The sequence below is a fragment of the Phyllobates terribilis genome, unplaced genomic scaffold (genome assembly GCF_046119375.1).
Source record: "Phyllobates terribilis strain yellow unplaced genomic scaffold, ASM4611937v1 Scaffold_116__1_contigs__length_5312468, whole genome shotgun sequence".
Taxonomy (NCBI): Eukaryota; Metazoa; Chordata; class Amphibia; order Anura; family Dendrobatidae; genus Phyllobates; species Phyllobates terribilis.
The window spans coordinates 4,336,430-4,361,048 of NW_027362876.1; the positions used below are offsets into that span (position 1 = coordinate 4,336,430).

General features: G+C 44.1%; 1 pseudogene; it reads left to right on the forward strand.

Moving 5' to 3' along the window:
* Positions 1 to 5,622: 5,622 nt before the first annotated feature.
* Positions 5,623 to 24,428, forward strand: LOC141201474 (uncharacterized; annotated as a pseudogene).
* The last annotated feature ends 191 nt before the right edge of the window (positions 24,429 to 24,619 follow it).

Here is a 24,619-nt window from a genome sequence, read left to right on the forward strand (position 1 = left end):
GGAGATGAAGATTGGGTAAAAACATGGAACTTCCAGCTAACCAGAGAATCAGTACAAGTATCTGTAGTTTTTACAGTAACAAATACTATCGCTCCAGAAGTAAGGGTTGCACCACAAGCAGTACATAGTCAAGAAAATATGTCGTCTCTTTTATTGAAATGCAACACAAGGTTAGAGTTACCTCCCGAGTCTTTGTTAACATGGACCAGAAACAAAATATTTTTGGGAAGTTTTTCAAATGGTCCAACAAATGTTATACATAGAAGTCAATACGGGAATGTGAGATGGTTGCATAAGAATTTTGATTTTTCTCTAGATAATCCATCTCCTAAGGATTCGGGACTTTACCAATGTTGTGTTTTAAGTAAAAATAATTACAAACAATGTAAAGATGTAAATGTTTGGTCAGCAGTAGATAATGTATGTACACAGACAAGGTTTCAACCATCTACTCCTTTCCAAATCAATCAATTCCAATCTAAACCTCTATTAAGGGATGGAGTGTTGATGACTATGGTCTGGACTTTTAACATGTGTAGTTGGAAAATCTCATCCAGATATCCCCAGTGTCAATCACATCTCATCAACATGGAGATGGGAATAGAACAATGGTTTGGGAGAAGAACGTCAACACAGGTTAGAAGTAAGAGGGGGATATTAGAAGGTATTTTGGGGGGATTAGGAACAGTGGGAAGTTTAATTAACACTATGGACATCCGACATACATACACTTAAATCAGATTTAGAAAATATTGGGTATATTGGAGGCAAAGGAGTAAAACATTTGAAAAGTTTGCATCAACTCCTTGAGAAGATGGTTTTGAACACTGCTGCTGTGTTGGGATCTTCAGTGTCACATCTACAAGATGCTACTTTAGCTCTAATAGAAAGTGAACAGGAATCCCAAGTGGCCAGAGCATGTCTAGAAATTCAGATTGAATACTCCACCAATCTGAAAATGATTGCACAGGCATTGCAAAGTAGAATTACACCTTTAGGAATAATGTGAAATTTGCCTACAGAATATAATTTTGCGTTAAATCACACAGATTTGTGGGTAAATAAGTGGTTAGGATGTGAACAGAACATTTGTATAGGAATACTAATCCCAATATCGGGAAGAGAAGAAACCATGGTTCCTATTACTGTTCTGGGCATTCCTGTTAGTAATACACATTATCTATTACAGTACACAGATTTTGCATTTGATGGTACCAACACTGGACAATTAGACATTTCTTCATACTTACATTTTGTTTCTAAGGTAATGTGTCTACCTGGACAGGATAAAGTCATTTATAACTTGTGTTTCCATAATCATACCTCATGTCATGCCAGAGTTGAGAATGTGCACACGATACATGACTTGGTGACTCCAATAAGCTCAAACAAAATTTGTTTCCAAGTTATGTCAGAAAAAGAAGTTGTTTCTGTATTCTTCTCATCTTGTGTACATGCTGAAAATCTGACCATAGTTTTCACACTTCCCTCCGTACAATATAAACCTATCTCCAAGAAGGAAGTATTAATATTACGTCAATAGGGACAAGAAATCTGAAAATCCTTCCTATACAGTTCAGTTTGTCACAAATACACTGCTCAAAAAAATAAAGGGAACACTTAAACAACAGAATATAACTCCAAGTAAATCAAACTTCTGTGAAATCAAACTGTCCACTTAGGAAGCAACACTGATTGACAATCAATTTCACATGCTGTTGTGCAAATGGAATAGACAATAGATGAAAATTATGGGCAATTATCAAGACACCCTCAATAAAGGAGTGGTTCTGCAGGTGGGGACCACAGACCACATCTCAGTACCAATGCTTTCTGGCTGATGTTTTGGTCATTTTTGAATGTTGGTTGTGCTTTCACACTCGTGATAGCACGAGACGGACTCTACAATCCACAGAAGTTGCTCAGGTAGTGCAGCTCATCCAGGATGGCACATCAATGCGAGCTGTGGCAAGAAGGTTTGCTCTGTCTGTCAGCTTAGTGTCCAGAGGCTGGAGGCACTACCAGGAGACAGGCCTGTACACCAGGAGATGTGGAAGGGGCCGTAGGAGGGCAACAACCCAGCAGCAGGACTGCTACCTCCGCCTTTGTGCAAGGAGGAACAGGAGGAGCACTGCCAGAACCCTGCAAAATGACCTCCAGCAGGCCACAAATGTGCATGTGTCTGCAAAAACGGTTAGAAACCGACTCCATGAGGGTGGTATGAGGGCCCGATGTCCACAGATGGGTGTTGCACTCACAGCCTAACACCATGCAGGACGCTTGGCATTTGCCACAGAACACAACACCAGGATTAGCAAAGTATCAACTGGCGCCCTGTGCTCTTCACAGATGAAAGCAGGTTCACACTGAGCACATGTGACAGACGTGACAGAGTCTGGAGACGCTGTAGAGAGTGATCTGCTGCTTGCAACATCCTTCAGCATGACCGGTTTGGCAGTGGGTCAGTAATGCTGTGGGATGGCATTTCTTTGGAAGGACTTACAGCCCTCCATGTGCTCGCCAGAGGTAGCCTGACTGTCATTAGGTACCGAGATGAGATCCTCAGACCCCTTGTGAGACCATATGCTGGTGCGGTTGGCCCTGGGTTCCTCCTAATGCAGGACAATGCCAGACCTCATGTGGCTGGAGGGTTTCAGCAGTTCCTGCAAGATGAAGGCATTGAAGCTATGGACTGGCCCGCCCGTTCCCCACACCTGAATCCAATTGAGCACATCTGGGACATCATGTCTCTCTCCATCCACCAATGTCACGTTGCACCACAGACTGTCCAGGAGTTGGCGGATGCTTTAGTCCAGATCTGGGAGGAGATCCCACAGGAGACCATCCGCAACCTCATCAGGAGCATGCCCACGTGTTGTAGAGAGGTCATACAGGCACGTGGAGGCCACACAGAATACTGAGCCTCATTTTGACTTGTTTTACGGTCGTTACATCAAAGTTGGATCAGCCTGTAGTGTGTTTTACTACTTTAATTTTGGGGGTGACTCCAAATCCAGGCCTCCATTGGTTAATAAATTTGATTTCCATTGATGATTTTTGTGTGATTTTGTTGTCAGCACCTTCAACTTTGTACAGAACAAAGTATTCAATGAGAATATTTCATTCATTCAGATCTAGGATGTGTTATTTGAGTGTTCCCTTTATTTTTTTGAGCAGTGTATATAATTTCCCTTGGGATATGTGGACAAATGAGATAAAGACAAAGGTTTGTTAAATTTGTTAACAAAACAACTAAAAGAAGCTGAAATTGTATTCCGACATGAACAAGGCCATTTAAATGATATTGAACATGAATGGACAAGTATGTCAGGCTCATCTTGGTGGAAAAATCTAGGAAGATCAGTAACTAGTTGGTCACAGTCTTCAGCAAAAATGGCTGCAGGAAGCGTATTAACAAATCCAATCATAATCATATTTATTTTGATCTTGCTGTGCATTTTTTATCAGATTTTTGTGTGTAAAATTAAGAAAATATATTAAAAGATAAAGACAGAAATGAAAAAGGAAGATGGTCTTTATTTTTAATTTAGAAGTTTTTGGGAACTCAGATGACGTTCAATACAGGAGTTGATACAAGGTTTTCAGAATAAAGAATGAATGTGATACGAATGGTGAGAGAATGAGTTTAGGATTGATTATGATATTTCTTAAATCATAATCAGGGGGGACTGTAAAATATTAATCTCTAATGATAAAATAAATACATAATAAGAAACTTTGAAGCTCTGGTTCGAACCATATTCAGTTTTAAACATTTTTAGAGCGAGACTGAGGGGTTATTTTGAAGATCTTGGCAGAGACACCTGTTCTGTATGTCAAACCTATAGGGCTCTTGTCAATATGGGTTATTTGGAGATAACTAATGATCCTTAAAGGTCACTAGCCATATGTTTAAAATATACCAACATAAAGTAATTGTGCACGTAGCCAAAAGGCATATTCCATGAGTTACTAGTTTTGTTCTAACATGGTAGAAGTTACTAATATACCTGAAAGCCGCCATATTGGGTTATGAAACTGTAAAAATAATCTCCAATGTACGTCTATGAGGCGAGATGGTATATAAGGAGAGCCAGACATGAATGGGCAGCTGTCTCATACCTTGAGAATCTCCACCACGGACCATCTCATGCTGTATACTTAAGAACTTATGAATGTTGTTTTCTCTCTTATAACCTGATACTTCTTTCTGTGCTATCAACTATTTTTTTCCTTATTTTGTAACCACTTTTGAATAAACCTTAAACAAGCTTTTGTTTTATCCACACAATTCAATATTGCTTTCCTTCCAATCCTCACTGTACTCTTACTCCAACGTAAGCGTTATATTTGTAACAGTGATGGAAAAGTATCATAGTCTTTAGTAAGTGGGCAGCTCCTCACACATCGTACACACGCGGCTCCGCTCCGTACACACGGCTCCGCTCCATACACCTCAAACACATGGCTCCGCACACCTCGTACATGCGCGCCTCCGCTCCGCACACCTCGTACAAGCGCGCCTCCACTCCGTACACGTGCGCCTCCGCTCCGTACACCTCGTACACACGCGGCTCAGCTCCGTACACCTCGTACACACGCGGCTCCGCTCCGTACACCTCGTACACACGCGGCTCCGCTCCGTACACCTCGTACACACGCGGCTCCGCTCCGTACACCTCGTACACACGCGGCTCCGCTCCGTACACCTCGTACACACGCGGCTCCGCTCCGTACACCTCGTACACACGCGGCTCCGCTCCGTACACCTCGTACACACGCGGCTCTGCTCCGTACACCTCGTACACACACGGCTCTGCTCCGTACACCTCCTACACACGCGACTCTGCTCCGTACAACTCCTACACACGCGACTCTGCTCCGTACACCTTGCACACACACGGCTCTGCTCCGTACACCTCCTACACACGCGGCTCTGCTCCGTACACCTCCTACACACGCGGCTCTGCTCCGTACACCTCGTACACACGCGGCTCTGCTCCGTACACCTCGTACACACGCGGCTCTGCTCCGTACACCTCGTACACACGCGGCTCTGCTCCGTACACCTCGTACACACGCGGCTCTGCTCCGTACACCTCGTACACACGCGGCTCTGCTCCGTACACCTCGTACACACGCGGCTCTGCTCCGTACACCTCGTACATACGCGGCTCTGCTCCGTACACCTCGTACACACGCGGCTCCGCTCCGTACACCTCGTACACACGCGGCTCTGCTCCGTACACCTCGTACACACGTGGCTCCGCTCCGTACACCTCGTACACACGCGGCTCTGCTCCGTACACCTCGTACACACACGGCTCCGCTCTGTACACCTCGTACACACGCGGCTCTGCTCCGTACACCTCGTACACACGCGGCTCTGCTCCGTACACCTCGTACACACGCGGCTCTGCTCCGTACACCTCGTACATACGCGGCTCTGCTCCGTACACCTCATACACACGCGGCTCTGCTACATCCACACTGTAAACCCCTCCTGACCCCACACATAAACTTCAGCTCATCCAGCACCATGACAACCAGCACAGCAGAGTCCTGCATCCACTGAAGCCCCTGATCATGTGACCCCTGACTCCTCCCCTCCTGTGACCTCATCACAGGTCCTGTGCGCACAGAGCAGCCATATATGTGGTGGCAGCTCTGCAGGTGGAGGTATGTGGAGATTCCCCATTATTGGGCGCAGGGGGCATTAACACCTTCAGCACAGAGACTCTTTTTGGGTCTTGTGTTGCCCCTTTATAAGAATCATAAGGTTTTTGTTCTGTTTCCTGTAATAGATACATATGACCCAACTATGGAGACAAGAAGGGAGGAAACATATTGTTCTCATAGTACAGGGCCCCTTTACTGGCCCCACAGTGTAATGCCCCCATTATGCCCCTTATGCAGGATGTATGATGCCCCCACAAGTGTAATGCCCCCATTATGCTACTTATACAGTATGTATGATGCCCCCACACAGTGTAATGTCCCCATTATGCCCCTTATGCAGTATGTATGGTGCCCCACACAGTGTAATGCCCCCATTATGCCCCTTATGCAGTGTGTATGATGCCCCACACAGTGTAATGCCCCCATTATGCCCCACACAGTGTAATGCCCCCATTATGCCCCTTATGCAATGTGTATGATGCCCCCCACAGTATAATGTTCCCCCAGTACCACCTGAGGTTTTACATGTGGAATAATCCCTCTGGAGTTGGTTTTCCCTTTTCCTGCTCCCCTCCATGTATACCCTCGAGCATGTATACAGGCATGTAGGGGAGCAGGCCTTACTAGATATCGAGGCTTTGTACAGTAATATACCGCATGAGGATGGTATCAGAGGAGCAAGACGTTTCTTGAAATCGAGATCAATAGAGTGTAGCAGACATAATGACTTCATGGAGGATCTTCTAAAATTCACTCTTACTCATAACTTCTTTCTTTTTGACAGGAAGTACTTCCACCAGCTCAGGGGTACTGCGATGGGGAGCCCCTGTGCCCCCTCGTATGCTAATCTATTCCTGTGCTGGTGGGAGGAAACCACAATATTCAGGGATGATCATAAGTGGTGGCATCCATATATTGGGGTATGGTATAGATATATTCACAAAATTTTTCTAATCTGGTCAGGGACGAGTGAAAAGTTTATTGAATTTGTTAGGGAACTCAACGTCAATAGAGTGGGCCTGAGATTTATATCAGAATTCAACTATTACCAGTTGCCTTTCCTGAATGTACCAATCAAGAAAGTACGGGATAAGACCATAGGGACACTCATCTATCAAAAACCTGCAAGCACTAATAAACTATTGAAGTGGGATAGTCACCACCCCATCCTCCTTAAAAAAAAGCAATATCCAAGGGCCAATTTTTACGGTTGAGAAGAGACTGCTCTAATGTCACAGATTTTAATATACAGGCAATAGACATGAACACCAGATTCATGAAAAAAGGGTACCAACAGTACATTTTGGATTCCGTACCATTGTTTGCAGAAAATCGGGAGAGACAGACATTCCTCTATAGCTAACCAAGAGAGCAAGAAAAAGATGGGATAACACGAGTAATAGGAACTTAAAAGAATCAGAGTGACCATATCTTTAATATCCTCAGAAAACCCTGGCCGACCTGGACCTGAGGGTGCTGTGGGATCTACTCCCACAATAAGTTTCAGAAAGGGTTGGTCAATTAGGGACTGTTTAGTGCATATTTTCGATAAAAACCTGCACCCAAGTGGACTTGGCTGGATAGAAGAACCCCGAGAAAGTTGTATATGTAATTGGATGAGACCATGTAAATATTTCTCGAGTTCCTCTACAGGTAAAATCTTTTTCCAGAGGGATTATTCCAACTGTAAAACCTCAGGACTTTTATATGTGGCCACATGCACCTGTCCCCTAGATTATGTATGCACGACCAAGAGTTAGTATAGGAGGAAGGTGGGGGGCATTTGGGCAAAATACACCATGGTTGGGACACCCCATTAGTGAGACACATGAACAGTGCACATTGAGGTGAAACAAGAGACATCTCCTTTTGCATCATTGAGATGGTTAAACCCAATGTGAGAGGAGGTGATCTCAATACATGTATAGTCAAAAAGGAAAGTGAGTGGATTTCCAGACTGGATTCACTAGCCCCTAAGGGACTGAATGAACAAATTTCCTATGCCTGTTTTGTATGAATACAGCCCCATTCTGGATTACATTTTTGGATTTTATACTCTACCCATTTCTACTCAAGTCCCTGTGAATATGGTTCACATATTGTTTTACTTCATCAAGAGATCTGAGCTTCTATATCAGAATTATTTCTTATCAGTTATATCCCACTTATACTATTAAGTAACTAACAAGTGTGGTGTTCCTTGTGTATGTCTAATTATGTAATGGGGGTTAAATTTGACCATTTAGGAATTTACTGTGGGCCACCATCCCATATTTTCTGTAGTGATAAAGTAGATCTACATGCCTATTACATGATGGGAGGATGTGGAATACCTGTTTTTAGTCTCCCATGACGCTGATCTCAGAGATAGGATTTTTCTGTTGGTGGAATGCAATCCAATATCATATGTGCTCCGGTGTGGAGTGCAGACATCTGGGCATGCGCAATCGTGGACAATGATCCTAGATGCACTCCGGTGTGGAATGATAACTACGGCCATGCGCAGTCACAGGTATGAGTGGAGCGGCCGCAATCAGTTTATCTGGCATTTCAGTGTAAAGCACGTCACTTCCCAACATGCACACTAGGGGATGGACATTATCGGTCCTCTAGCTCATGAGAAGTAGCGTAGGTGCAGTACATTATTGTAGACAGACTCCATTCTGTATATCCTGTGACAATTCACCTCTAGGAATGGGAATGGGCCTCCTAGTCTGGGAGGGGTTTTGGATGAATTGGGCTATTTAAACATGGACACCTGGCTATTAGGCACACTATGCTGAACATCATGAATTATCATCCCAGTATCAAGCCTCCTGATGAACCTGTTGGGGGAAATGCGTTGAGGTGGATTATTGAAACATTTTCTGCGTACCATACCCTTTTCTTTATACATATAGTAGGGGTTTTACTCACTTGGATGCGACGGGAGGAAAATATGAGGCATGTTCCTTTAAAAGTTCATGTGGGTTTATTGCTTCATAAACCCAGAAGCCAAACAGAAAAGCAAATAGCCTTTAGATCAGGCAAACAAAGTAAATGTCCTTAGCATGTGTCTGCTCAGCCAGGCCTGTGTGGCACAAGCTGGGGTAGCGTCCAGTGTCCTGGCTTGGTCTGAAGACAAACATACACAGGAGGCCTTCTCCCTCCAAACACACAGACCATGTGCCAAACAACAACCTTCATTTTATAGGCTGTTAACCACACCCAGAGGTGAGGTATGTGGGTAGCTGGACCCGCCCATTCTCTCCTAGCTACCCGTAACCCGACTCCTAGGTGCACCGAACAATCCTCTTAGTGCTTATGTGCCCTAGAGAAACACTCCGGGTTACATCACAGAGACCAGCCATTTCTGTGACACATGCCTCCCATCGACTATGCGACCACTAGCCACCTTACAATACCTTGATATGTATCTGGTTTTATGACTACCCCACAGCTGATTAAAGGGAATCTGTCACCCCCTGGGACTTATCTGACCTCTACTATGGGCATACAGGTGATAGCAATGTGAATCTATACATCTATGCCTCATATTAGAGGTCTGTTTGCTGTGACATGGCTCTTAATTCAGTGAAGATTCCAATGCTTGCTGGCCGGGGGACGGGAAGAAATCCTCGCCTACTGTGTTAATTAAAATATTTCCCACCTCCCCTGCACGTCACAGTGCCCTGTGACGTGCAGTCACCATGTCCAGATCCCACGACTGCGCGCTTTTTACGGTAGTGACGAACTTGTACTGTGTACTAAGCAGTTATAGTACTGAAGGGATCTTGTGCCCAGGCGCCGGGAAGTCACCATGACTCGCCAGTGCCTGTGCACAAGATCCCTGCAGCACTATGATTGCCTAGTACACAGTACCACTGTGCCTTCCGCAAGAAGTGAAGTGCGCGGGACCTGGACATGGTGACTACACGTCACAGGGCATTTCTTCCCGGCCCGCAAGCATCGGAATCTTCACTGAATAAAAAGCCTTTTCACAGCAAACAGACCTCTAATATGGGCCATACAGGTAAGTATAGATTCACATTTCTATCACCTGTATGCCCATATTAGAGGTCAGATAAGTCCCAGTGAGTGACAGATTCCCTTTAATCAGCCGTGGGGTAGTCGTTTAAGTGGATTCCCTTTAATAAATACTCACTTAGCCCCATTCTTGGTGCAGGTACTAATGAATCCAGGACCTATGAGATTTTTACCAAATGATAGTTGGATAGTTAGGGGGTGTATCATCCATAGCGTCGGCCCATACGGCCACTATGGTGCCCGTGAAAAAACACAGATTTTGAGCTTGGTTTAAATTGATATCCATGCAGCACATAGACGCATGTTTACTATGGCCATAAATCAGAAAAAAACTATAAAGAAAAATTATCATAAACCCTACTGTAAATAAATAAATAAATAAAAAGCAAAAGTGCATTTAAATAAATTAGGGTTCTTATCAACACTGTTTTTGATCAAAAATAGCATGAAAGCTATCCCACCATAGCAAGGTGCACCCATTCGAGATAGTCCTACTCTGTATAATATTAAAAACCTTACCATGTGTGAAAGCCTCAAACTTCTGTGTGTGAATCAGACATGAGATCTAACGTGATAGAACATTACAGTCCGGGGAAGACGGAAAACATTCATATAGACGACCGGTGGAGATGTAGTCAGTAAAGCACTCTAGCCAAATATCTTTCTACAGCCGTAGTAGAAGATGAAGATGTCGTCCTATTCATGAAGTAATTATTTCTCATGTCACGTGTAATGAATATCTCCTGCAGTATTGCTAATGTCGACTGCAGTGTCGGTAAATGAGATGAGAATTAGCATTATGGAAGATGAGTCTTTGAGAAACGAGTTCAGCTACAGACTCCAAGGAAGAAACTGCTTGTTGTCTGTGGCCTAAAATATATAGGTTTTATTACTAGATGTAAAGAAGAAAACTAAATACTGTAAAATGATATATCTCCTCATATGTTTTCCCTTATTATCTCCAGTAATTGTGTAATTACACAGTATTTTTATGATGTTACATTGGCTTATCATCTTCTCATTCAGGTCCCTACAATATCGGATGCTCTCAGTGAAGATCTTCTATTTAAGAGAATTTTCGTTATGGACCCATCAAAGATGGGTATGGACAGAGACAAGATGGCGGAGAGGATATTGTGCCTCACCCTAGAGATCCTCTTCCGACTTACTGGAGAGGTGAGAGATTCTGATGACGTCACATTACCTCATTCTTATCTATGGGAGTTACAGATGGACAGAACTTGAGAGGTGAGGACTCTGGAAATGTCTGTAGTGAGATTTAATAATTTGTCTCTCCATAACCAGCATTACACAATAGTGAAGAAGACCTCTAGTGGGCGCTGTCAGGCCCCTGTGTCTGAGGGATGGGGAAGACCACAGAGCCCAATCACCGGGGCTCCATCTCACCCCCTGATACATGAGGACATCAATGACCAGAAGATCCTAGAACTCACCTACAAGATGATTGAGCTGCTGACTGGAGAGGTGACACAGCTGGGAATGCTGGGACATTATACAGTAACGCTATGAAGGGATCGGGGGGATGACGGTATCATTGTATGTGTCAGGTTCCTATAAGATGTCAGGATGTCGCTGTCTATTTCTCCATGGAGGAGTGGGAGTATTTAGAAGGACACAAAGATTTGTACAAAGACATCATGATGGAGGTTCCCCAGCCCCTCACATCTCCACGTAAGAGACAGGACTAAATACACACGGCCTATAATTATCTGTATGTAAAGAATTAATTCAGTCCCTGTATGTGTTTCCTCCAGATCTATCCAGTAAGAGGACAACACCAGACAGATGTCCCCGTCCTCTTCTTCAACATGCCTGTAAACAAGAAGATCCCAATGTTCCTCAGGATCATCAGGTAGATGGAGAGAAGGTGTCATGAGATCTCCCCTATGATGTGTAGATGGCTGTGAAGGTCTTGTGTTCAGTCTTGTTTTATCCACCAGTATTATATGTTTTATACTTGTGTAATGAGAACGGTGGAGATGGCAGGATTAGAGCTGATCATAGATGTGACTTCTCCATCTGTCTGTGACTTTTACAATATTTGTTTCAGGGTGAAGATCAGACCCATATTAATACTACAGAGACATATGTATGGGGTGATGAGTGGTGTAAGGAGGAGATTCCTACATATGACTACCCAGGTGAGTAGTAACCACTAGTAACGAGCGAGTGTATTTGTTAATATTCGCTTTTCACACTGATAGTACGGTATTCGGGTTACTCGTTATTCTGCGAGTATTTGTGTACTCGCCTCGCTATATTCGGATGTCCCGCCCTGCAGTTTTGGCGCCTTCTCTGCTGCCACTAAACATGCTGGGCTTCTTAACCAATCACAGTAATGCCGCAGACATCTTGGTTGTGGCATTACTGTGATTGGCTGGCTGCCCAGCGTCATGGGGTCCATTTAAGCCCTACCGCCGCCATTTTGTGCACATTGCATCTGGAGCCTATGTTGTAATAGCCTATGGTAAGATCGCTGAGCTGCTAGGGAGAGTGTTTAGGCCTCTTGATAAAACAAAAGCCCTTTTAAGGGCTACCTGCAGTGTATGCTAGTTTTGTGTTTAAAGGAGCCGCTCACTAGCTCCATAATACCACCAAAAAATAGCTCTTTTCAGAGCTGAAGGCACACAACAAAATCAGAGAACAGGGAGGGAGAGATTGTGTATTAGGTAGGGAGTGTATTAGCTAGTGTTCTTTCAGTGTCCATCTTAAAACAGCTCTTGTCAGAGGCAAAGCAATATTTTTCCAGCACACACAGAACTAGCATTTTGTGCTGCCTTTTTTTTTTAGCACCGGTCTATTTTCCCTGCTGTTTTAGGGGTCAGAGCCTGGCTTCTGCAGTCCACATTAGTCCACTTAAAAAGGTGTTTTGTGCCCTACGCAAAGCAGTAGTCCAAACATTTCCTACTGCCTGCTACAAAAGAAGCATGCACCAGCCCATTTTAACCACTATTTTGGGGTGTCAGCCTGCCTTCTGTCCATATTAGTCCACTTAAAAAAGCATTTTGTGCCCTACACAAAGCAGTAGTCCAAACTTTTCCTACCGCCTGCTATAAAGCACGCACCAGGCCATTTTAACCACTATTTTGGAAGCCACCATCCCAAGGGCCACCAATCACAAATAGTAGTTAGGCTGGAGTAGGAATACTGTCCTGGTTTGTCCACTGCACATTCTGCATAGGGTTTGTAAAAATTAGCCCTATGGGCTGAATCATGGTTGACGCAGGAAGCCGTCATCCCAAGGGCCTCCAATCACAAATAGTAGTTAGGCTGGAGTAGGAATACTGTCCTGGTTTGTCCACTGCACAATCTGCATAGAGTTTGTAAAAATTAGCCCTATGGGCTGAGTCATGGTTGACGAAGGAAGGAAACGGGTTCTTATGGGAAGGGGTTGACGTTAACAGCAGTAGCATGAATCTGCATTTTTGGTAAATTTAGGTTGGCTTGCTCTCATCTGGAGGGATTACAAACTGTGGAGATATCCAGTCCTTTTTGAATTTAATCAGAGTAAGTCTGTCTGCATTCTCCGTGGTGAGGCGTGTGCGCCTATCAGTGATGATTGCCCCAGCGGCACTGAAAACACGCTCAGACACCACACTAGCAGCCGGGCAGGCCAGCACCTCCAAGGCATATAAGGAGAGGTCGGCCAAGTGTTTAGCTTAGACACCCAATAATTAAAGGGAACTGAAGTGTCAGAAAGGACGCACGGATGGTCACTTAAGTACCCCTTGACCATGTTCTGCAACTTATTCCTCTTTGGCATTGTTACAGGCACAGATAGCCTTTACTGTTGTGCTGGTCTATATAAATAAAAATTATTATTATTATTATTATTACTGTTGGATAAAATGTGTATCACGCGAGGGTCTTGCCACAGATACTTATACATGAACTGTGCCATGTGGGTCAAGCTGCAAAAAGGCAAATGTTCTGTGTCCCCAACAGTAGAAACAGTACCCACCCTCTCCTCACGCTGACTCGCCTCCTCCTCCTCCACCACCTCCTCCTCTCCAGCCCATCCAGGCTGGGCAGACATGAAGCTTGGGTTGGGTGTCCCCTCTGTAGCATTACCCCTCGGTAGCACAGAAAAACAAGTCCTCTCCCTCCTCATCCTCCCCCTCTTCACCAAATGTTGCCTCAGAATATTGGCTGGGCTGGGTAGTATCACCCATTGGGAAATCTGGCTCCATATCAACATTCTGGGCACTTAAAGCTTTCTCTTTGAGATTATGCAGTGATTGTTTCAAGAGACACAGTAGCGGGATGGTTACGCTGATAATAGCCTGATCGCTGCTCACAAGGCTGGTGCAGTACTCAAAGTTCTCAACAACCTCACAAATGTCAGCGATCCACACCCACTCAACAGATGTTATGTGTCGTGGCTGACTCTCAGTCTGACCTGTATACTGAAGCTGGTATTCAGCTACTGCCCTCTGCTGTTCACTAATCCTCGCAAACCTAAGATAGGTGGAGTTCCACCGCGTGGGCAGGCCGCAAATGAGTCGGTGACTTGGCAAATTCAACCGCTTATGCAGCACTGTAAAAGCAGCAAAAGCAGTAGAGGAATGGCGGAAATGGGCGCTAATATGGCTCACCTTCTCAAGTAGGTACAGGAAGTCACGGAAAGTTTTCAGAAATTTCTGAACAACTATGTCCAGCACGTGAGCCATGCATGGCACGTGTACCAGCTTGCCGATCTTTAAAGCCGCCACCAGGTTACGCCCATTATTGCAGACGACCGGAGGCCACTGATTGGTCTGTTGTTTTACAGCTTGTCGCAGCTCTGTTGCAGTGTGTGCTTTCTGACCTAAACAGATCAGCTTCAGCAGAGCGTCTTGCCACTTTGCCGATGCACTACTGCACAGGTCCCAGCTTGGCAGTGATGGGGAGAATAATTCAGCAGAGGATTAGGAGCAGGAGAAGGGGAGAGAGGAAGTGGAATTTGAATAGGTGGAGACCCTGACAGAAGTTGGAACCGCTATTCTTAGCGTGGGTGGGATGTGTGATGTTCCAGTTTGCGCCTTTGTCCCACCCTCCACCAGGTTCCCCCAGTGTGGCATGACAGAAATGTATCATCCCTGTACACAACAATTTGTCCAGGTGTCTGTTATTAGGTGGACCTTCCCGGTTACGGTGTTGGTGAGAGCATGGTTCAGATTGTTTAACACGTGCTTGTGTAACGCAGGGACGACACATCGGGCAAAATAGTGGCGGCTGGGAACACTGTATCGTGGGGCAGCCACAGCCAAGAGATCATGGAAGACTGTGTTCCCACAAGCCCAACATCTCCATAGCTAGCAATTTGGCAATGTGCGAGTTTAGTATTTGTACCTGTGGGTGCGTGGCTGGGCATTTACGCATTCTTTCCAAGCTCTCAGGCACGGACAATTGGACACTTTGCTGGAACAAGGAAGTGGATGTGGTTGATGTTTGTTGCGTGTGAGCAACTGCAGCTTGTGGGCAGGAGGTATGAGCGCCTGCTTCTTGAACAGCAGATTCTGAAGGACATAGCCCAGGCGACATGGCATAAGTTTCCACGGAACCCAAAAGCACTACAGATACTGGCTGGTGATCAGCTTATGCAACCTTTGTCTATCCCTCATCCCCTCAAGATGACTGGACCATCATTGTAAATAAGTCCCTGTCCTTTGTGTCACCCCCCACCTCATTGTACATCGTAAGCTCTTATGAGCAGGGTCATCATTATTTTTCCTTTAATTATTATATTATCTTTAGCTATGTTACTTATGACTGTTGAATATGAACCTCTGAATTGTAAAGCGCTGCGGAATAGGTTGTTGCTATATAAATAAAGAGTATTATTATTATTGGTTTGACCCGCAGGCGCAGATTTGGTACCTTGGTGTTCCGTCCACCTACTCGGCTGCTTGGCTGCCATGTGGTTTCTCATACTCTTTGTGCTCAGGTTGCCTTTGCCCTGGCCTCTGCTCAACTTGGTATTGCAGATGTTACAGACAACAATGTTTTTCTCTGAAGGACTTTTAGAAAAAAAAATTCCACACAGCAGCTGAACGCCCTCTTGCCCTGACTTGGCGCACAGCGGGGGTGCTCTTGGGAACAGTTGACCCAGTTTTTACTCACTCTGGGCAAACCACGACCCCTTGGTGCCTGTGTTGGTCCATCTTCCTCTGTGTTGCTGCCAACGGTCCAGGTCGGATCAGTGGACTCATCATCGACCACCTCGTCTTCTATCTCATCCTCCTTCCCAGTTGATATTGTAGGCTGACCTGATGGCAACTGTGTCTCATCATCATCAGCCTCCGCCTCTGGAGACAGTAAATGACGTTCCTCCAAGTGGCTTTCTTCTGGTTGTAGGTCCTAAAATACTTGAGCATCAACGCACGCCGCCACCTCTTGTCCCTCTTCAATGCTGCATGGTGATAGGCCAGAGCCAACCAAAGGATACGTACCAAACAGATCCTCGGAGTGGCCAAGCTTGGGGTCATATGTCTCCTGTGACTGATAATGGTGGGAGGAAGGAGAACCAGCTTCAGGATTGGAAGGGCCAGCCTTCTGTGTATCCACAGTAGACTGTGTGGTCGTGGAAGTTTTGGTGCTGCTTGACAAATGCGTAGAGGCCTTGTCTGCTATCCAAGACAGAATCTGCTCTCGCTCTTGTGGCTTCCACACATGTTTACGTTCCAGACCGGGAACTTTTTCCAGGAACATTGTGGATGCATCAAGCTTCTTCTGACCTGACACAGACTGAGTGGCTTCTCGCGCACCACTGACAACACCACGTCCACGTCCCTTAACAACAGGCTTTTTTGGCATTTTGGGTTTTGTTGACAGATTTTCAGATGTTGATGGCACAAGCCAAGCTAGCTGTCAAAGGCACAGCCAAAATAATGAGTCAACCGGGACACAGCCAATAGGGCTAATTTTTACAAATCCTATGTACATTGTGCCGTGGACAAACCAGGACAGTATTCCTACTCCAACCTAACTACTATTTGTGATTGGAGGCCCTTGGGATGGTGGCTTCCTGCGTCAACCATGACTTAGCCAATAGGCCTAATTTTCACAAACCATATGCACATTGTGCAGTGGACAAATCTGGAATGTACAGTAGTCCTTCCAAACTAATATTTGTCATTGGAGGCCCTTCTCACAGGTTGTGTCACATTGTGAGATAGGGGATACATATTCAATAGAAATTTACACTGATTGTTGATGACCGACTGATGGCCCTCTGAAAACTTAAATTGAGGATCACAACTACTACAATACTCCATCGTAGGTAATGTTTGTCAAGGGAGGCCCTTGTCATGCAATCTTCCTGCACCTATGACACAGCCCCCAGCCCCAGGAGTAATTTTTGGAAATACGATGCACATTCTACTGGACCAAGTAGTACAGTATCAATAAGTCTTCTCCTGCTATATAATCTGGGGAATATTGACAATCAAAATCTCTAAGCCAATCTCTAAGAAGCTTCACCAACCCATCCTGGAGGGGGGGCACCATAAATACTTTGTCCAGTGACTTGCACAAGTGATATATTTGAGCTTGTCATCGAGTTGACTAGTGCAGTTTTATTTTTACGGTTCACTGAGTTCAGCCATACCTGAGGGTCGTAGTCCGCACTCACTGCTACCTTCTAGTACTCCATGTATCTTGGCCATTTTCTCTGTAGTCTCTGCCCTTAAATTAGTTAAATAATAATGAGGGCCCTACAGTATGACTAAGTGAGGGCACTCTCAAGTGTACACAAGAGGCAACTCCAAAATTTCTAGAGGAGGGCACTTCAAAATGTTTGTTACAGGGCCACACAAGGGCTCTCACAAAACTCAGCTTTCCTGCTTTCTGCAGGCGATCTGAACATTTGAATTTAGGGCCCGAGTCTCACATGGTGGTGGAGGAGGAGGGTCAAGCCCAATGCTGCAATGAGCATATTGTAAACTGCTATGGAATGTGTATTCCACTATCTGATTGTCAATGATGGAGGGACCGCCCAAATGTCTAAGTAATAGCTGTCCCTCCAAAACGCATGTTACAGAGCCACCTGAGGCCTCTCAGGTCAAAGATCTACATACATACTGATACTTTCTAGCTGTGCTTGTAAAGTGCTGGGGAATAGCGCACTAAAGATGATGTATGACAGACGGACCTACAAAATGTATAAGTCAGGGCCCTCCCAATTATAAAAGGCGAAAAAAAAAGCCACAACAGTATGTGTGAACAAACGCTAAAAGGGGTATTTTTTGGTTTCTCTGATTTATTTAGCCTTATTTAGGTTAAGTTTGGTAGTTGTTCTTGTGTGTCTGTAAAAGTGGTGTAACACTGCGACAAACTTATCCCCAGAAACCATATGTGAGTCAGAAATGCATTCAGGCACATTCAGGCTCTTCCCATTCTGTTTCATCACTTTCCCATCCATTTCACTTTCCCATCATCTTCTCCTCAGGCCCCTTTGTAGGGTCCAGCAGAAAATTATTCGCATTTCCCATTGACTTACATTGTACTCGCTATTCTGAACGAATACGCAATTATTACAAAGTACTATATATATAGCGAGTATAGCGATTACGAATATTACGGTACTCGCTCATCACTAGTAAACACTAAATGCAGAGAAGTCACAGATTCTTCTTAGTCACCGGCTGTGGCTGCTTTATCGGTGGTGTAGTCCGGCTGTATCACAATCGTGTGATCACCATTTTGCCTCTAGACCACAACATTCTCCTCCACCCAAAACTGTTCAGATGATTTTGGGCACTGAAAGCCCTTTTCTATAGAACTTACAACCTGGAGGATCCACCTCCCCCCTGGGATTAGAAGATGCTGACCGTTACCTGATGACAAGTTAGAAAATCACTTGAAGTAAAATATTATGATGGATCTGTAAGAGAAAGCGGAGGGTAATGATGTTGTTGGCTTCCTAGATCCCTGATATCTTATTGGATGAATCTACCTTCTCTCCCTTCTGTGCTGATGAATGTGCTCATATGGTCCCTACAAGACCAGGTCCAGTCTTTCTGGCCAAACTTCACTTTTATGATCGACAACATTAAATGTGCGGTGAGGCCAAGTGTGAATTTCTGTACAATAACAGCAGAGTTTCCCTTTATCCTGACTTATCAATTTTTTTTAAAACTAACTTCAAACAGGATTGTGACAAACTAAGCAAAAAAACATTACACCTGTGCCATGATATATCTCTAAGCTAAATTTAAGACGCCTCAGCTCTGCATTATTATAAAAAGTTCTCTTTGAGTGTCTAATATTTCTTCTTGAAACTCATCTGACAGAAAATAATGTCCCTTACAAGAGTTTAGATTCTCAAGAGCCACCGAGCCCCATACTCCAATTACCAGAGAGAGGTTTCACCGCTAGTTACTCACTACTTACTGATGGAAACTGTTGAGTTTGATCATTTCAGTAGATGTGTTATTGTCTATAGTCACAGTTTTGACTACAGTAGTTAGTGCCCAAAATACTCTGATTTAACCCCTTCTTGTAGCCAGTTTTGTGTTCCTATCTGGGCCCATTTTTCAAATCTGACATGTGTCACTTTATCTGGTGATAACTTTGGAATTCTTCACAAAGAATAATAGGAAACAAATGGACCTTACAAATTATTTTCCAACTTCTCTTGAATCCGACAATCCCCTATATACGGTTACACACTACTGTCTGGGCACATGGCAGGTTAAGAAGGGAAGGAGCGACATTTAGCTATTTGAATATAGATCTTGCTCGAATAGTTTGCAGACACAATATATTGGGGACACTGTTCATGGTCACCTGGCAGCGCAAAAGATGGCTACCACAAACAGGCTTGGCGTCATCTACTCCATTTTCCAGATCTCAGGGTTTGCCTTGCTCATCACCCTTTAACCCCTCTACATGGATTTGGACTTAGACAGAGACCCCTAGGCTTGGGCCACAGTGTTTCCTGCTGTTCTATTGAGTGAAATGGCAAGAAGAATAGTCACTTAACCGGGTCACAACATGGAGGTCAATGAAAATAGAAAATCACACAAGAGTAGTCAGTAAATGGGCCGAGGTCACAACAGGAAACAAATACACAAGCCGGGAGCTGAGCACAGAGGACTGAACCAGAGGAGAACAGGGCTGTATCTGGCAGCTTCTGGTAATATGCACAAAAAGCAAAGCCACACTAAGAAGAATTAAAATTCCCCCAATATTCAGGAAGAAACACAGCAAAAAAGGGCAGCAATGTTTACCTGCCCAGATGTTCAGAACTAAATGCACTACCAGGGTGCAGTATACCCACATACAGATGGCGGCTACACGGGTGCAAAATACTGATGAGACAATCATTCACAACCAACCTACAATCACTCACAACCAACCTACAATCACTCACAACCTACCATTTCATGGAGGGGTGACTGCTTAGTATTTGAATTACTCACAAAAAGGTTTGTATAGGGTGCTGTTCACACTTGGGTAGTGCACAGTATCGGCTTACAGCCTATTAGTTACGCCCATACTATTAGATTATGTGGGCTGCCCGGTACTATCCATATATTATATATATGCATTTTTGCACTTTTTTATCCCAGGGTGCAGCCAGGCCCATCAGTGCGGGCATTGTAAACTGTGTCTGTTCTCATGGAGTGCACTTGGATAGTACCAGGCAGCCCACCTAATCTAATAGTATGGCCGTAACTAATAGGCTGTAAGTCGGATACTGTGCATTATCCAAGTGTGAACAGCTCCATATACAAGCCTTTTCTTGTGCAATTCAAATACTACGCAGTCACCCCCTCCATGAAATGGTAGGTTGTGAGTGATTGTCTCATTAGTATTCTGCACCTGTGTAGCCGCCATCTTTATGTGGGTTTGCAGCACCCTGGTAGTGCATTTAGTTCTGAAGATCTGGGCAGGTACACACTGCTGCCCTATTTGGCTGTGTTTTAGCTTCCGGCAATATGCTTTGAGCTTTAGCAGGGTGTGGTGCTTTCCAATTGGCTAAAGCACGGAGCAGATTACTCCAGCTGGACAGCACACACACCCATACTGCCAGACTGGATGGTACTACAGGTCCCAGATACCCTAATCTTAGTGGCTGGACAGAAGCTGTACCGCCTAGTAGCTTCTGGTTCTGACGTCTCCTCCATGACCAGCGCCACCTGCAGGATGAATAAGGCGGCTCTTGGTGAGAGAAGCAGACGTCGCTGGAGCAGATCCCAGAGGAGATGGGACCCACCATTTACAGAAACCCTAATGTGACCAAATTGCAGAAAACCAGAACAGTACAAATTCCCATAAAGTGACTCCATTTTGGAAATTATAACCTTCAGTGAAATAATCTATAGGAGTAGTGACTATTTTGATTCCACAGGCACTTTCCGGAAATTAGCACACAGTGGATGATGGAGAGTGAAAATTACAAATATATAATTTCATTACCGAACACATAGTGCCCAGATTGTGCTCCAGGAGACACACACCGTAAATTAAGTGGGTTCTTCTCACTATAGAAATGCCAAATACATGGAGGCTAAATGTGGTTTGGGCGCACTGCAAGGCTCAGAAACGAGGGGGAGATTTGACTTTGGGATAGTGGATATTGCTGGATTGGTTTATGGAAGCCATGTTGCTTTTCAAAAGCCTTTGAGCCACTAATAATGTGGAAACCTCTGGTTTTCCATTGACAGATGGACAGATTGACAGTCCTTGAGTGGGGACTTGTTTTTTGTGAGATGAGTAGAAGTTTTTATTGATATTATTTCACCTACATAACATTGTTTGGTGGCTTTTTATATTTGGGAGACAGAATGAACAAACAGTTGAACACCACGGCTCTACTGGTTCATCCTATGAGGTTTTCTATTAGACTGTGAACTGTTATTGTCCTGGTGAATAATGACGGCTAACATAAGGCAAAATATAACAAAAATCACAGAAAAAGATACAGCCTTACCAACACCAAATCATATAACAGATGCACTAGCAGGATGCCACAGACCCCCATGATAAAGGGGTGTGGGGGGCAGCACAGGTGCAAAATACTTTATGGAGCAACTACTCACAAACCTACCAATTCATGGAGAGGGTGATTACTTAGTATTAAAGATGCACACAGATGAAGCTTGCATAGGACGCCAGTCACACAGGCAGGTTTGATGCACAGTGTCTGGCTTAGCCTATATGCAAATTGCCTCTTCAGAGAAAAAGAGGACTAGGACTCAATAGCGCCACCTATTGAAAGCAGCAATCCTTCAAGTCACAATCAACCCTTTAACACGTCATGCAATATGACTTAGGATAAAAGCCAAATCAGAATCTCAATTTGCAGACATGGTGTTTCAGGCTGTTGACCCTCGTCAGTGCAAAGTATGAGAACTGATTTGGCTAGGTGAGAGGCTCTGGACTGAGGTCTAAGGGGTAATGTTTCTCCTTGCAGAGAGTGAGATACCAGCTCTGGCACGTCAAGGTAAGGAGGCTTATTCACCAAGCAATGCTCTTATGGGAAATTTAATATGCAAATTGCCTCTTCAGAGAAAAAGAGGACTTGAACTCTATAGCGCCACCTATTGGAAGCAGCAATCTTACAAGTCGCAATCAACCCTTTAACGAGTCGTGCAATATGACTTAGGATAAAAGCCAAATCAGAATCTTAATTTGCAGACGCGGAGTTTCAGGCTGTTGGCCCTCGTCAGTGCAAAGTATGAGAACTGATTTGGATAGATGAGAGGCTCTGGACTGAGGTCTAAGGGGTAACATTTCTCCTTGTGGAGAGTGACTAGTGATGTTGCCCATACTATTAGATCAGGAGGGCTGCCTAGCACTATATAAGTGCACCCCACATAGACAGACACCCCAGTACACGCAAGAAACACTAAAATGCTAGTGCATTTGTTATCTGATTTGGTGTTAGTAAGGCTGATTTTTTTCTTGGTTTTCTTCTTGGCAGATGACTGTACCAGGAGATCAGAGGAACAGCTGACATCTTCAATTTTTAAATCAGATGACCTTGAGATCACACAGGATACAATTGAAGTGAATGCCATTTCTCCAGATATACCATCATCCCTTCACAGCAAAGATCAGTCATCTGATACTTTGAAACAGGTCCTGTCTTCTGATTCATTACCGAACACTAAGGAAAATCAAAGTCACGAAATAAGTATTAAAAAACAAACTGCTCCTAAAGCTAAGAAGCCATTTTTCTGTTCAGAATATGGAAATAGTTTTTTCCTTGAAAAGTCTTTTCTTACACATCAAAACATTCACACAGCAGAGAATAGATTTTTTTGTTTCAAGTGTGGGAAATGTTTTAACCAGAAATCAAATCTTGTTAATCACCAGAGAAGTCACACACAGAAGAAGCCATTTTCTTGTTCAGAATGTGGAAAATGTTTTACAGATAATTCAAGTTTAATCAGGCATCAGAGAACTCACACAGGGGAGAAGCCTTTTTCATGCTCAGAATGTGGGAAATGTTTTACAGATAATTCAAGTCTAATCAGACATCAGAGAACTCACACAGGGGAGAAGCCTTTTTCCTGTTCAGAATGTGGGAAATGTTTTAAACAGAAAGTGCATCTTGATAACCATCAGACAACTCACACAGGAGAGAAGCCATTTTTTTGTTCAGAATGTGGAAAATGTTTTACAGATAATTCAAGTTTTATTAGACATCAGATGACTCACACAGGGGAGAAGCATTTTTCCTGTTCAGAATGTGGAAAATGTTTTATCCAGAAATCAGCTTTGGTTAATCACCAGAGAACTCATACAGGAGAGAAGCCTTTTTCCTGTTCAGAATGTGGGAAATGTTTTAGCCAGAAATCAGATTTGCTTAAGCACCAGAGAACTCACACAGGAGAGAAGCCTTTTTCCTGTTCAGAATGTGGGAAATGTTTTAAACAGAAATCAGATTTGATTAATCACCAGAGAACTCACACAGGGGAGAAGCCTTTTTCCTGTTCAGAATGTGGAAAATGTTTTATCCAGAAATCAGATTTGGTTAGTCACCAGAGAACCCACACAGGGGAGAAGCCTTTTTCCTGTTCAGAATGTGGAAATTGTTATAACCAGAAAACAAATCTTGTTAATCACCAGAGAAGTCACACAGGGGAGAAGCCTTTTTCTTGTTCAGAATGTGGAAAATGTTTTACAAATAAATCAAGTTTAATCAGACATCAGAGAACTCACACAGGGGAGAAGCCTTTTTCTTGCTCAGAATGTGGGAAATGTTTTAAACAGAAAGTGCATCTTGATAACCACCAGACAACCCACACAGGAGAGAAGCCTTTTTCTTGTTCAGAATGTGGAAAATGTTTTAAATTGAAATCACGTTTTATCAGACATCAGAGAAATCACACAGGGGAGAAGTCTTTTTCCTGTTTCGAATGTTGAAACTGTTTTAGCCAGAAATCAGATTTGGTTAAGCACCAGAGAATTCACTCAGAGGAGAAGCCTTTTTCGTGTTCAGAATGTGGAAAATGTTTTGTGAAGAAATCATCACTTCTTAGTCACCAGAGAACTCACACAGGGGAGAAGTCATTTTCATGTTCTTAATGTGGGAAATGTTTTACACGGAAATCAACTCTTATTAAACTTCCGAGAACTCACACAGGGGAGAAGCCTTTTTCATTTTTAACCGAAAATTGTATCTTCTTAAAGGGTTTGTCCACTACTAGGACAACTATTTCTCATTCCTCATGTTTGGCCTTGTTAAAATAAAAACACTCATATACAGGTCCCGATCTGGCACTGTTCCATTGGTGCCACAACTTGCGTTCCGGGGGCACACATAAGGATAGGGCATCAATGTATTATTGGTTGGCGTCCCGTACGTGCCTCCCCTAACGATCAGCTGTTATCTGTGCAGGTGGCGGCTGCTGCCGGCTGGAAGTCCTTATCTGCAGTGCTTGGCCATCAAGTTGTAGTG